The sequence below is a fragment of the Berghia stephanieae genome, chromosome 1 (assembly GCF_034508935.2).
Source record: "Berghia stephanieae isolate SIO BIC M18660-M18661 chromosome 1, UCSD_Bste_1.3, whole genome shotgun sequence".
Classification (NCBI taxonomy): Eukaryota; Metazoa; Mollusca; class Gastropoda; order Nudibranchia; family Aeolidiidae; genus Berghia; species Berghia stephanieae.
The window spans coordinates 44,474,606-44,487,748 of NC_088360.1; positions in this window are offsets into that span (position 1 = coordinate 44,474,606).

Genomic DNA, 13,143 nt, shown 5'->3' on the forward strand with positions numbered 1-13,143 from the left:
GTATATTCCTATCAAGATATCTGGAATTGGTAGACACTGTCACTACGATATAAGCATCGTCCCCTAAAAATAGAAGAATATCTGTACTTCAGCGCATTCAATTTATGGTTCAGACTTTGAAGTACAAATTACTGAAATGCAAGGGAATAGTTATTGTTGAGGAGATGACATATTCATTCATCAGATATGGACGCAATAGTTTTTTTAGGGGTAAACTATCAAGAATTTTGAAAATTCAGTTTGACAACTCAGAGAACCACGTTACACTAAGATTGTTAACAGTGAAAAAGTAAAGCTTTCATCTGCCACGGATATTAATGATAAGGAGCACTCTTGGATCTATCGATGATATCATTTTAAAATCTCGGATAATTACATCAGCCCTGCACAGCTGGAGGCGTCACGAAGACGTGTCAACAGAAATTACGATAAGAGTTTCTTGAAATTGGGAAATGATACCCATTTTGTTTGATTGATACACATTGGGTATAAACTGCGTATATAAAAGTGGAAGTGAAATTATTTAAATTATCTTCGAGTTTTTAATATAAATATCATCGATAATTTACACACAACGGTATGTTGTATCAAGCATCAAAATGATGTGGGCCACACTTCAACTGTACAAAACAAACCCATTATCAAATTAATGTTTTACAGTGACATTATGTGAAGTGAGATCAGCGTAATTCTCCGTCATATTTGGAATCTATGTTTCCATACCATTTACTAAACATTATTGAACTACGAATAAATTACTACAGCATCATCTTTCGCAATTTATCTAGTAGAAATTTTACTTATTTGTTTTGCTATCACGTCTTTGAAATCTAAGGTGTACTATTCGTTTGCTTTATTGACACTATCCATATTTATTCTTTCCAGAATTCTAGTTTCTTTGCTTTTTGATATTACTGTCAAATCACGATATAGAGAATAATGCTGTTGCATGAGTGCAAATAATTATAATAGCAAATTCACTTAACTCGAAATCTATTGCCAAAAAACATTGCCCTCCATACTATTTTTATGAAGGGTTGGGATCTCAGTCTCCGCAACGCGATGCTTTTTGTCATCATCTGCTTATTGTGTTGTATATTTGATTTTATTTTGCGTTTGATTTGTCTTTTTGTGATACAAGTATTTTATTTCGGTTTTGTCTATTTCTTTTTTTCTCTTCGTTTTTGAATTGAATATTAGGATTAGAGAAATTGGAAGTGGTTGAATATTTGCTGTTGATCCTTTTGCGTGTTTAGCACGAGATCTTCTCCATATTCTGTTTACTATTTTCAATTAGAACAAAAAACAAAACAAAAACAAAATTATTTTTGGAGCATGCGCTTTTGTTCACACATTGTTATAACCATGAAATTGTCATTTGTGTCCTCTTTGACTGTTTTCATTCGTTTATTGGTGGATTCCCTCAATATTACAAGTGTCTTACAATGCATTGGATGCACCGAAGAGAGTTTTGTTAACATCTAACGCGGAGTTTGAGTTTTTTTTTCAGTTGCTATGACTGCTGTCGTGGTGAAAACTGTTTGGTCCTGGTTGTATTCAGATAAATTGTGGGAGAAATAATGAGTGTTTTATCATAGTAAACTCGAACAGCGTCAAATGATTAATTACTCAAGCAGTGTATGCACCTGAGATGGACGTGGAATGCCAAAAGACAGCAGCACCAATAACTCATCCCCCGCGTCATGCCGACTCTGTGAAACGCGTCATTCTCTGATCAGACATTGTTGCTCAATCTATTTACGTTCATGCTGTTTAAAGATTTAAAAGACCCACAAACTTGGTTCGTACATATTTTTTTTAATGATAACCGGTCATTTAATGTTTGATGAGTTGCGAGAATGTGAGAAGCCGTATTGATAACAATAATACATATGTTGAATATTTTTCTCATGTGAACACAGTCTTGTCATTTATATTTTTCTAATATCAAACAGAATATCTAACAAAATGTATCATACTTTTTCACGAAAATGTTACTTTAAAAAGAATTTTACTGTAACCGAATTCAAAATATCTGGAACGACTGTATTTCCTTTCAATTACTTACTTATCCGTGGTCTGCGCTTGTACGCACGTTGCCTATCATAATATGCCCCCACAACGATCTGTCCTCTGCCTCTCTCATGTACCCGGAGGGATATTGCTTGTTGATAGCTTCAAACCTGTCAAAAACGTCAGCCTCTGACGATCACGAGCTCTTTTTCCCTATATTATGTAGCCACTGAGTGTTAAGCTTTCAGTGTGCCCTCTCGTCATAAATGGCAAAGAAAGCCCATTTCCCCTTTTCTGATGGTTTTCACAATTTAGAACAGAGTGACTAGCCCATGCAACAAAATTGATGATGTTCTCAACATAATAATGACATAAGTTGACTAACCCACTTAGTTTTGCCTGGTTTTGGTCAGTCTGTTGATAAATCTAATATTTTAATAACAACAGAGCTAAACAAGAGTTAAAATATGAAATAACATAAGGTTTAATCCTTTTTTGTAATGAACCAGACTGGGGTGACTTTGCAACAAGACCATAGCGTGCCAAAATAAAAATGACTTAAAACGGTTTCCATATCAAAACTACTGTCAAAAGCAATAAAAATGAAAGTGTAGTAAATAATTAATTGATTTTAGTATATTTTATTGAAAAACACGCAGCTGGCGCTGACAAATGTTATTGTAATAAAAAGGACAACACATAGTTGATTTGTGCAATATGTATCGGAATTCAGTTCCATGTAGCATATTAGGGGAATTAATAAATTATCGCGAAGATCACACAAATTGCATGTTTAAAATAGTATATTTACTACACTGACCTGTATTGTAACGTCATGCATTTAAACAATGAGAACTATTTTTTTCTTCTTCACTTCACTCCAGATTGATTTTCCGGTAATTCAATCAACTCAAGACATATTGTCAACGTAGAAATTGAACTTGTGTTTACTCATTCTTTGTTTCTCACTGTAGTCTCGTGGTGATAATAAAACAAACATGCCTTACCCTTATATTTGGCCTAAAAATATGGGTGATATAAGGACGTATAACGGGCGCTCAGAAGGTGTGGCAGCGGGAGATATTTATTGCTTCTGCTTTTGCAAAACTAATCAAAATGCGGTGAAGTCAAAGTAATTAGATCTAATTAAATAATGCCAAGTAACGTAAAAACCAAAGTTGGATGATTTGCTTCTGTCGACCGCTTACGAAACAATTCTTGGGGCATTCTTTACCCTTCGCTTTAGGTGATTTGTTGTTATTGAGGATGGGCACTGATAATGATCCGAGCCGTCTATTAGATATGCTTATGACGACTTTTGTTCGGTCATCAAAAATATAAATATGTTTCCATCATTGAGTTTAACTGATACGGTGCTTCCAGCAAAAAGTACATGCAGCCTATTATTTTAATGATTTATAATTGATTTTAAAGAAGAAGAAAAACAATCCCCCCCCCCAAAATAAAAAACAACAAAAAACAAAAAGAAACAGCCCAAGAAATAACAAAAACAAAAAAAAAAAACAAAAAAAAAAAAAACCCCAACAAAAACAATCAAACAAAATACAAACAAAAACAAACAAGCAGTAGTTTGACGTCAATCGCATTCTATCTCTTGTTAAAAGTAATTGCCCTAAACTATGCTCAAGTTTTAATAGTACAGTGACTGATTCGTATGTAAACAAAACCCAGTCCAGTTGCTAAATTCTTAATCTACTTAGAACTTATAAATACTTTATCTGAAAAGACCAGCCCAATACACGCGAATTCGAAATGCATGGATTAAAGCTCGTTTTGGATTTAGCTCCTTAATCTTACCGGAGGCCAATATGTCTCACTATTTCCTTGATTTGTTTACTAACATATACAATTTGTAAAGCCGTGTTGCTAAGAAAGACTTGTTATCGAAAATCAGTCAGATTACTCATAATGATTTTATCAGAAGAAATTAGGCTATTTTGTTATAATTGGGAGGGGTTGGGAGAACTTGGGTATCATCATTTCAATCGAAGATAGATAAGCAAGCTATGATAATAATGTCTTTCATAATAATTCGCTTGGAGCTAAACACTCAAGCACACTTCATTCAAGACCTTTGCAATTGTTTTGAAGTATATCCTTTGGTTTGTTTTTTTTTTTTTTGGTTTTCTTTTTAAATTTTATTTGTTTTTATTTTTATTTTGAAACATTCTTTATTTTATTATCTTATAATATGAGAAATAATAAATTCAATGTAGAAATAGAATAATACAAAGATGAAAATAAAATTTTATATTTTTTTTAAAATGGAATGTTTTAACGCAATCGAATCAACATATTGTGAACAGCTGCATGGAATTAATATTTTGAAATCTACAATCTCTCATCAGGAATGACAACATTCAATTTTGTGAGTTCAGGCATATGGAAAGAGGAAATATCTTCAAAACTGCTTTTGTAAATATAAGAGTCAATGAAATATAAAATTCAGATTATTCAAAGCTGTAACAAAAGTAGACCCGACGAAGATAGGAAACAAAAGCTAGATTGTGAGATAGTATCACAGCGTTTTGTCCTAAATTCTGATTATTCTTACTCAAAAACATCGTTTTGTCACTACCAATTTTTGAAAATTAAATTAATTCAATAAATGGAAGAGAATAAGCCAGGTATACTAATATTATTATGCTTTGACTGATTGACAGCGGGGTTTTGATCGTTTGGAATTTTGCTATTATGCTAATAAGATAGATAAATAGATAGATGGAGAGAGAGAGAGAGAGAGAGAGAGAGAGAGAGAGGGGAGAGAGAGAGAGAGAGAGAGAGAGAGAGAGAGAGAGAGAGAGAAAGGGGGCGGGGGCGGATTTTGTTTGTGTGAGGGGTGGGGGAATGTTGTGAACTTTCTTAATAAGAATCTAATAAGATTTAATAAGATTTAATCTATTTCTATATTATGGAGTCATGAATATTCTTATGAGATTGAAGTATATCCTTTGTTGTCTTTGTTGCCTTATTTTCGTTTCGAACAGCTTGTGAATTATAAAAGTGGTTCTAATGATATTGTTAATATGAAGCCAGTATTCCGCATACCCAAGAGTAAAAGTTAAATACGTCAGCTAGAAGCTATGGATCGGACATGCACAAGGACAGAATATAACATTCCAGGCTCAGACTATTTTACACTCCAATTGTAAATGCGATGGATAGATGGTAAATTTTGAAGGCCAAGTGAGTAAGACATTGCACCAATACCTGGGAGATTTGGATTCGAGGCCTGCTGTCAGCATCTCATGAGCAAGAAAATTTGCTCTTATTGCTAAATTTGAGCCGCTGTTGTCTTATTCATTTTTTTAGGAAAACCGAAAGACAATAAATTATGAAAAAGGGGAATCTTTTTACAAAATCAAACATGCCATTGACCTCAATTCTCCCCCCCCCCCCCCTCAATATTAAATTAACTTGCCAGATTCCGCTATATACAATTTTATCAAATCATTATGTAATACCAGAGGGTCTGGTTTAAGTAGCACCTTAGTGTAAACGTTTTCATACATTATGGCTGGTGTCTTCAAGCTTGTCAAAGTCCTTGTTCTTGTATTTGATGGGGAGGAGCTACTCCATGATCCCAAAAACACAATACTTTTGGCAGACTTCCTTATGAGTGTCTTGTTGGCAGCAGCTTCCAATGGTGCGCACACTACTATGTTATGACGATCTATTCAGGACGTAAACTCCTTACCGCACTCGTACACTTTCGCAAACCCGCCCAGGAGCTTCGTCACAACGCACTGTTCAACTAGGCGCTCTGCAATTTCGGGCTCTTGACCACAACGGGTACATGTTGGACAGGTGCAATCCCCCACTGATGAAGTGAGCGTGCCGTTCAGCAGGTTCTTGACTAAAGCCGATTGGCTGCCACCTAATGTCTCCTCTTGTTGGTAGAAAAGCCTGGCAACTTCTCCCCTAGTCTCGAGGAGTCGATGCCCTAGCCCCACGCGGGATTGAATTCGTCCAAACCTAATTCCATCTCGCATATGCAGCTCTGTTCAAAGTCAGGGAAGCTACGTATAAGGGTTGCCGGGACTTATTTCGGCTTGAAACAGGGACAACGTCCATTATTCGCTTGAGGGGGGCATCCCCATTCCCTCTCTCTTTGATCTTATTAAGCCAGTTGTTTGTAATCGTCTCCCGGAGGACATCCGGGGGCTGGATTGCTGCCATTATCGGGTCCCATTCTCTAGGCGTTGCTGCCAGCGTTCCTGACACTATGTACATGGACTTGCAAAATTTCAAATCTACCTTCTCAACGTTCTTGCTTCTACCCCACACTGAAGCGCACACTGGAGCACAATACTCCGCGGTGTAATAGAATAGTCCAGGGCGGACATCCTCAGGAGCGCTCGACTAGCACCCCAAGTTGATCCCGCCAACTTCCTCAGAAGACTGTTGCGTTTCTCTATCTTCCGGGCAACTCATTCAAGATTCTCCCGATAGGTAGGACTGCCGTTCAGCGTATCCCCTGGGTATTTCTGATTTGGCTTGTATGGGAGAAGCTTATCCCTGACGAGGAGTGTTCATCTTCAGGTACCACTTGTCGAAGTAGGATTTGAGTCTGGTGACGCCCTCACTGAGTACTTTAAGTAATGAGCGACCAATCGTCCCCGTATCCTAGCTTCAGGGAGGAAGTGTTCGGCATGTCACTAATGTAGACATTAAACAACATTGGCGCCAGAACCGATCCCGGAGGGACCCCGCTCCTCATCTATAAGCGGGCGCCTTGAATGGCCCGTCCTGATAGTGACGAAAAGAGATCCAACCCGGTGCCAGAATGGCCTCGGCCATCGGTTCTGAATTCGGGTAAAATGGGTTCCAAAATTTGGTGCTGACCTCAGACTATGCCAGTTCAAGGAAATGCATGCCACTGATTAGTTCTCAGTATTCAAGTACCGGTTGTCAAATTAGACGGGTGGATATCCTAGGTACACCCGACATCGCGTTTCCCTTTGACGTTAACGGAATATATACATCTAATCCAACCTCTTTGCTACCTTTTACACTTTTTACGGCATAGCACATAAACGTACCTTAGCATGATATGGTTTGTGTTGACTACAAGCCTTAATGAATATTCGTTCCGAAATCGCCTCACCGTCTTAGCATACTGTCAGTTTTGATTTAGCTACTCGAATAAACGAAATACACGGCGAATTTGATATGCCGAGTCCATAGTCTCTGTCATCTTTTCATTCATCCATATATCAGAAACTAATGTAGTACGTATGTTAATTACTTCCAAGGACTACGTACGTTTATAAAATTGTATAATCATGAAGTCTCCGTAACTCAGCAAAGCGTATTGCTTTTTAAAATTCCCTGCGGTTCTATCCAAAGGAAACTTTTATTCGGTAGTCTGAAAACTTAGACCAAGCTGATCATGCTATTTGACTTGAGAGTTCTGACAGGGTAGACTTACAAAACAAACTTCATGATTCTGAAATTCTCCCTTTGAGATGGGAAGGACTGTACTCTTGAAATTTGGGCAACCTTTTTTTAAGATAATGACCTATCATTGATGACGACACGTCCTACATCAGAATTGTCCGTATCACTAGCAGTAAATTACATTCAATGCTCTTAGTCATAAGGTCTAGTCCAGGTTGGGGTGGGGGTTGTTTCGTCAAAGATTGTATACCCTTTTCCATAGGATTGTAAACTGAAACAAAGTCACTCACGCATTTCTAAAAACAAATCCCTTAATTCATCCCGTAGGGGAAATTTGTCTCTAGGGTCTATTCCAAGGGAAGACTAGAATAACCCAGGCGCCAGTCCCACTGCAGCGCCACAAATTGACCTAGGGCAGGGTGACTTGCTCAAGGCCACAAGCGCAGCGGCGGGTGATCGAACTCGGTGCCATTTGAGTACGAAGCAAAGACCTAACCGCTGAGCCATGCTGTCCCCAGTTGTTGAACTCTTTTTCTACCGCCTCGTGTTCAATTTAATCTGATAACAGCACAAGCTAAAACACATGCGCTGGCCATTTACACTACATAACACTACTACAGCGATCAATTCACACTCTTAAACAACCCTCTTGAAACTTTCCAAGCTCGACATTCTTCATTCAGTGTTTCACTAGCAAATGCTCTGCATCCTCCGAACCGTATGAACCGTATCCGTACCGAGTGTAAGTGAGCGACGGAAACGTCCTCAGGAGGTCCCTGACTTCTGCCAGTGACAATCACCCAGGTATGTCAAGCTGTGGTTCAACATTACCCAGAGAGCCATGTCCTGTCATCAAATCTGGAATCTCTTGATAATTGGCTCCAACGTTCAGATGCTTCTAATTTGGAAAGCAGTAATAGCGTTCATTAAAATCGTCATCTTCAGGTACCTCTTATTATACATCAGTCTGGTATAAGCGTTTATTGAGTACACTCTCGATATTGGCCCAGTCAGCGGTTTAGTGCACAAAATCAATTAAATATTTATCTCAGCCCCCATTCATCTTCACCCAGAATAATATTTTTTTTTTTCTCAATGACCGATGGACGTTGGAATTTATGATAAGGAAAGTGACTCGCCTTGTTCAAAATGTGCCTCGTATGGTACGATGGGAGGACCTGCATCTATGAGAAAAGCTTTTTGTTGTTCTTGTTGTCGTTGTTGTTGTTGTTGTTGTTATTGCCATACTCTAAACTTCCCCATTCGGGTATAGAATCAGGATATTTTCATCTGTGTTAATATTTTGAGTCTTAATCGACGTGGACTTATTTGCAGGTCTGATAACCCAATTTCTTATGGACTCATTGTTGTAATGGATATTTCAAAAATGACGCAAAATATTGTCCATTACAACCATGTTAAACTAGGCCCATAAGTGGGCTCGGATGTCAGACATGCATAATTGTATACGTCGGTCTTAATCATTGTTAGAATGTTAGAATGCTTGCCAATTTTCCTGTATTTCTGGCTTCCACACTTTAAAAACACGTTATTTACCTTATTTTACCTTATTTAAGAATGATCCTGGATGGAAACTAATTTTACTTCCATGTATCACTCGGTAAAGTTTTGTGGAACAGCCTTATTTGGACAATTGACACCATTTTGTTATACATGCTATGGGTAACATAGGGGTAAGCGCCGTCAAAGTAAAAATTGTTTTGATCTAATTTTATCTCTCGCAAAATTAGCTTTCATGAAAATTTATTCCGAAAGACTGTTGTTGTAACAAAATGTAAGCAATGTTGCAGTTATTAAAGCCCAAATAGATGGTAATAACTGCAAAACTTTGGGTCTGGCCTTTAGTCCTTGGGTAAGACATTATCCCACTAGGCCAATTTGATTATAGTTACCTCTAGTTATCCTGCCCTGGTTCCATCTGTTATTCTACGCTGGATGCCTCAACCAAGGCATAAGAGTCCTTGAATCAGGTCAAACATAATGTTTCCATAAGGTGAGTACGCATTTTTGTTGTGGCATAATTGCCTCACAGCATTTGCTTTGCCTAGAAAACTTAAGCTGTACTGCAAATTTGAAATGTAAAATTTGAGATTTGATGAGAGAACAGGAGACAAAGATGAATCAATTTATGGAAATGTAGCTCACATTGCTGAAGATCAATATTTTAAAAAAATATTCATATCATCGAAACAATTGATGAACGCGTTTAACAGTTATAACGGATTAAAATATATCAAATTATTTTTGAAAGACTATAAATATTAATAATGCAATATGACAAGGAAAATGATTAATTTACATGATATTAATTTCTTTTGATGCTTTTTCATGTTATAAGTGCTCTCGGCCCATCAAAATGGAAAGTGGATTAACCCCTTTAAAGATTAAACTGAGGTATAAATTTCTTGAAAATTATAACAAATCCTATCTCCTTTTAAGGTAAGAGACTACCCCGCCACTGAAAAAGGATGTATTTTCCAAAGCAACACTCTGCTCTGAACCATGATATGTATTTGCATCCATCCATCTTATTATTCTGAAGAAAGCCTCAATACAATTGTTTCCATTTGATTTTTAGAATAATACGCATCCCGACATAAAGGGAGATAATTTTATTTCTATATCTAAAAGACGATAGCACCTGAATTTTGCCAAATTAAAAATTGATTTTACAATGCAATATACAAATACTATGGTATGACAAATTGCAACCTTTCAAACGTGAGTGACCATCACATTTTAGTTGGGGACAAAGCTGATGCTTGATGCGACTATTGTACTCGTGAAGCTCTCTCTATAATAATGAGGGAACTGTAAAAACACATTCCGATTTACACAAGGCAAAATATTCCTCCCTAACAACTACAAAATATTCATTCAACTAATCTTAGAAAATGCGAGTGTCTGAGACCCGAATCTCCAAAAAATATATCAATTGGAAATGACACAGAGAAAAATATCCAGAACTTACGATTTCTCAGTACAAACAAATGCTTCATCACTGGTTAAAAGCCTGGGTTTTGACAACTTCAGATCCGACCAGAAGAGCCAAATTACGTACCCTCCATGAGATACACCACAAAAAAATTGAACAGAGACCATTAAGCAGATCTCCATAGCGTCAAGAGAACATGCTTATCGAATGATGATTCCCAAATCAAGATCCACACCCACCTCGATTCCTTCAATATTTTATGAGACTATGGAATTGCCTACCAACTGACGCAACGGAATGTGGCAGACCAGCTTTTTCATCGTTTTTTTTTAAAGATTTAGAAATGTTATAGATGTGGTAATTCCCTTGCTCAAACTCTTACTTTCAAACAAATTCAAATCGCTATGTTTGTTCTAGTTGCCTTCTTTAAGAGGCAGTTATAAATCTTATGGGCCACAATTCTCACCGAGCTCACGTTTTCCCCTGTTTATTTAACCGTCAAAACCGCGGTAGTAAACCCCTGCTGATTTTTAGACAGGATCCCGGTCAATTCTGACTTACTTTTAGCCAGATCTTATTTACTGGGTAGACAAAAGATCCAGGAATAACCGGTACGAGGATTCAGGACAGGCTAATATGAATACGAGTTTGTGTTCTACCAAGTAAATTACTGAAATCCCAATCTGAATTAATCAGTAAAACTGAAAATAAAAGGGAAAATAAAAGACATCAAACTGCAGAAAGCATTATACAAGGAACGTTTCGATTACCATTTTTGTTAAGAAAAAGTAAATAAAGTATTACGCGATACATTAATTAGCTGAACTATACGATTACTGTAATGAAGCTGGGTGTCCAAAAAGAAAATGTATCGATCTTCGCTTGTCGTTTGTTTGTTATTTATTTATTAATCTTCAGATTATATCAAAAACTCTTATCAATCTGACCATGAGAAGGTTTTCGTGTGATCTTCTCTCTACTGCATGTATTATTCTACATAAATTCTCCTTACTATAGTTTTGTAGTCTGAACACATTTCGCACAGCAATTAAGACACAAGTAAAATAGCATATGTCTGGATGTTAAACAAATTAAAATCTGAAATTGAATTGAAAATGATTAGGATATTTTATTAAATGCGCTGTAGGAGATTGCAGTTTTTGGAATTCACTAGTTTATCCAAGAGCTCTTCAGACCAATGCCAACTCTATGTTAATATCAAAATACAATTAAAACTATAGCATTTATATAGATTAATATCCAATAAATGTATCAAAGTGCTTTACAAGGGGTCCCCAGTCAACAAGAACGCTTAATATGTTGGACGATAGATGACTCCTGTTAGACGATATTACAATTTTTTTTCCTTCGGAAACACAACTGCTAACGACCAGGTCCTCATTTTACACCGCAGTACAGTGGAAAAATGTGAGTAAAGAGCCTTTTCCAAAGACTCAACTAAGCGCCGCGCAGAACGGGTCTCGACACCTGGACCTTCTGATCCGAAGGCAAGAGTCTTACTTCTAGACTACATAGCCACACCCATAGGTTTGGTCATTTTAGACTTTGTTCACATCAACTGTTCACGGAGTGGGAGAGTTGAGTAAAACAATAAATATTCAAATTTTTGACACAGATTGTCTCAAAGTAAATGTTCTCCAAAATTTCGAAAATAAAGTTGTCTTTGTCTTTATTGGTTATCCGGCTTAGGTTTGGCGTCAACATTTCAAACTAGCTTGTTTATGTATGGTTTCAACAGTGGAAGTAATCTCATATTCCAGTTAAATTAAAAATTATATACTTTTGAATGATAAGACAGACGAGACAACATAGTGTCAATTACTAAATTGATCAGTAGCTCTATCAAAGTGATCCCCCAGATATATATCCAGACGTGATTCCACACAGCAATCCGGACACATTTCCAGACAATCACAGAGATAACAAGTTTTGATGGAATTTGTTTGAGACACAGACGTCGAACAATGCCGATTCAAGAGACATTTTCAACAGGCGTAGTGTTGTTGATATTTTGTAGAGGTCTGATGATGATTTGTTTTATTACATGTTTTGTATTTATTGGCCCAGATAAGCAATTTAATAACAGAACACGTTCAACACTTATCAATTACGAGTGCGCCTCTTACTCATAGTGTGATGAATTGAAGTTAAAGGCGGAGGAAACTGTTTTCTTAACATTGCGCTTTTACAAATCAAATGAATCAATTCAAACATTTTAACTTATTATCCTCTTGTCTTTGGCGATGATTTTTTTAAAAGTTGTAGAAAGTTATTGATGCAGTCAAAAACCGTAACGTTCAAAGTAATGAATAACGACGCATGGCGACGTAAAATGATTAGTTGGCTTATGAGGCAGCATCAGTTGGTTCACAATTTAATCTAATTCATTACTGTCGCAGCATCAGTATTGAAGATAAATACGACACTGTGTGTTGATGTGAGCTATTTGGATTGCACATTTCTGGAGGCTTAATAATTCAGAGCCACTGACAGTAGTGTATGAATTCTTGGTTTACAAGTGAGTGATCTCCACATCCCAATTTGCACTTTTAGCTTGTTTTAAAAGCCATATAAATAAATAATCGTCAAAATATATCTCTGGATTATTTTTGCAACCGTTTCGTAACGCGACTGTGTAACAGAAAATCACCGGACCCCGTTTACTTGTTCCAACATGCGCACAAAGTGGTTATACTCTTTTACGCGTTCTGTCTGTTTATGGCCATACTGTG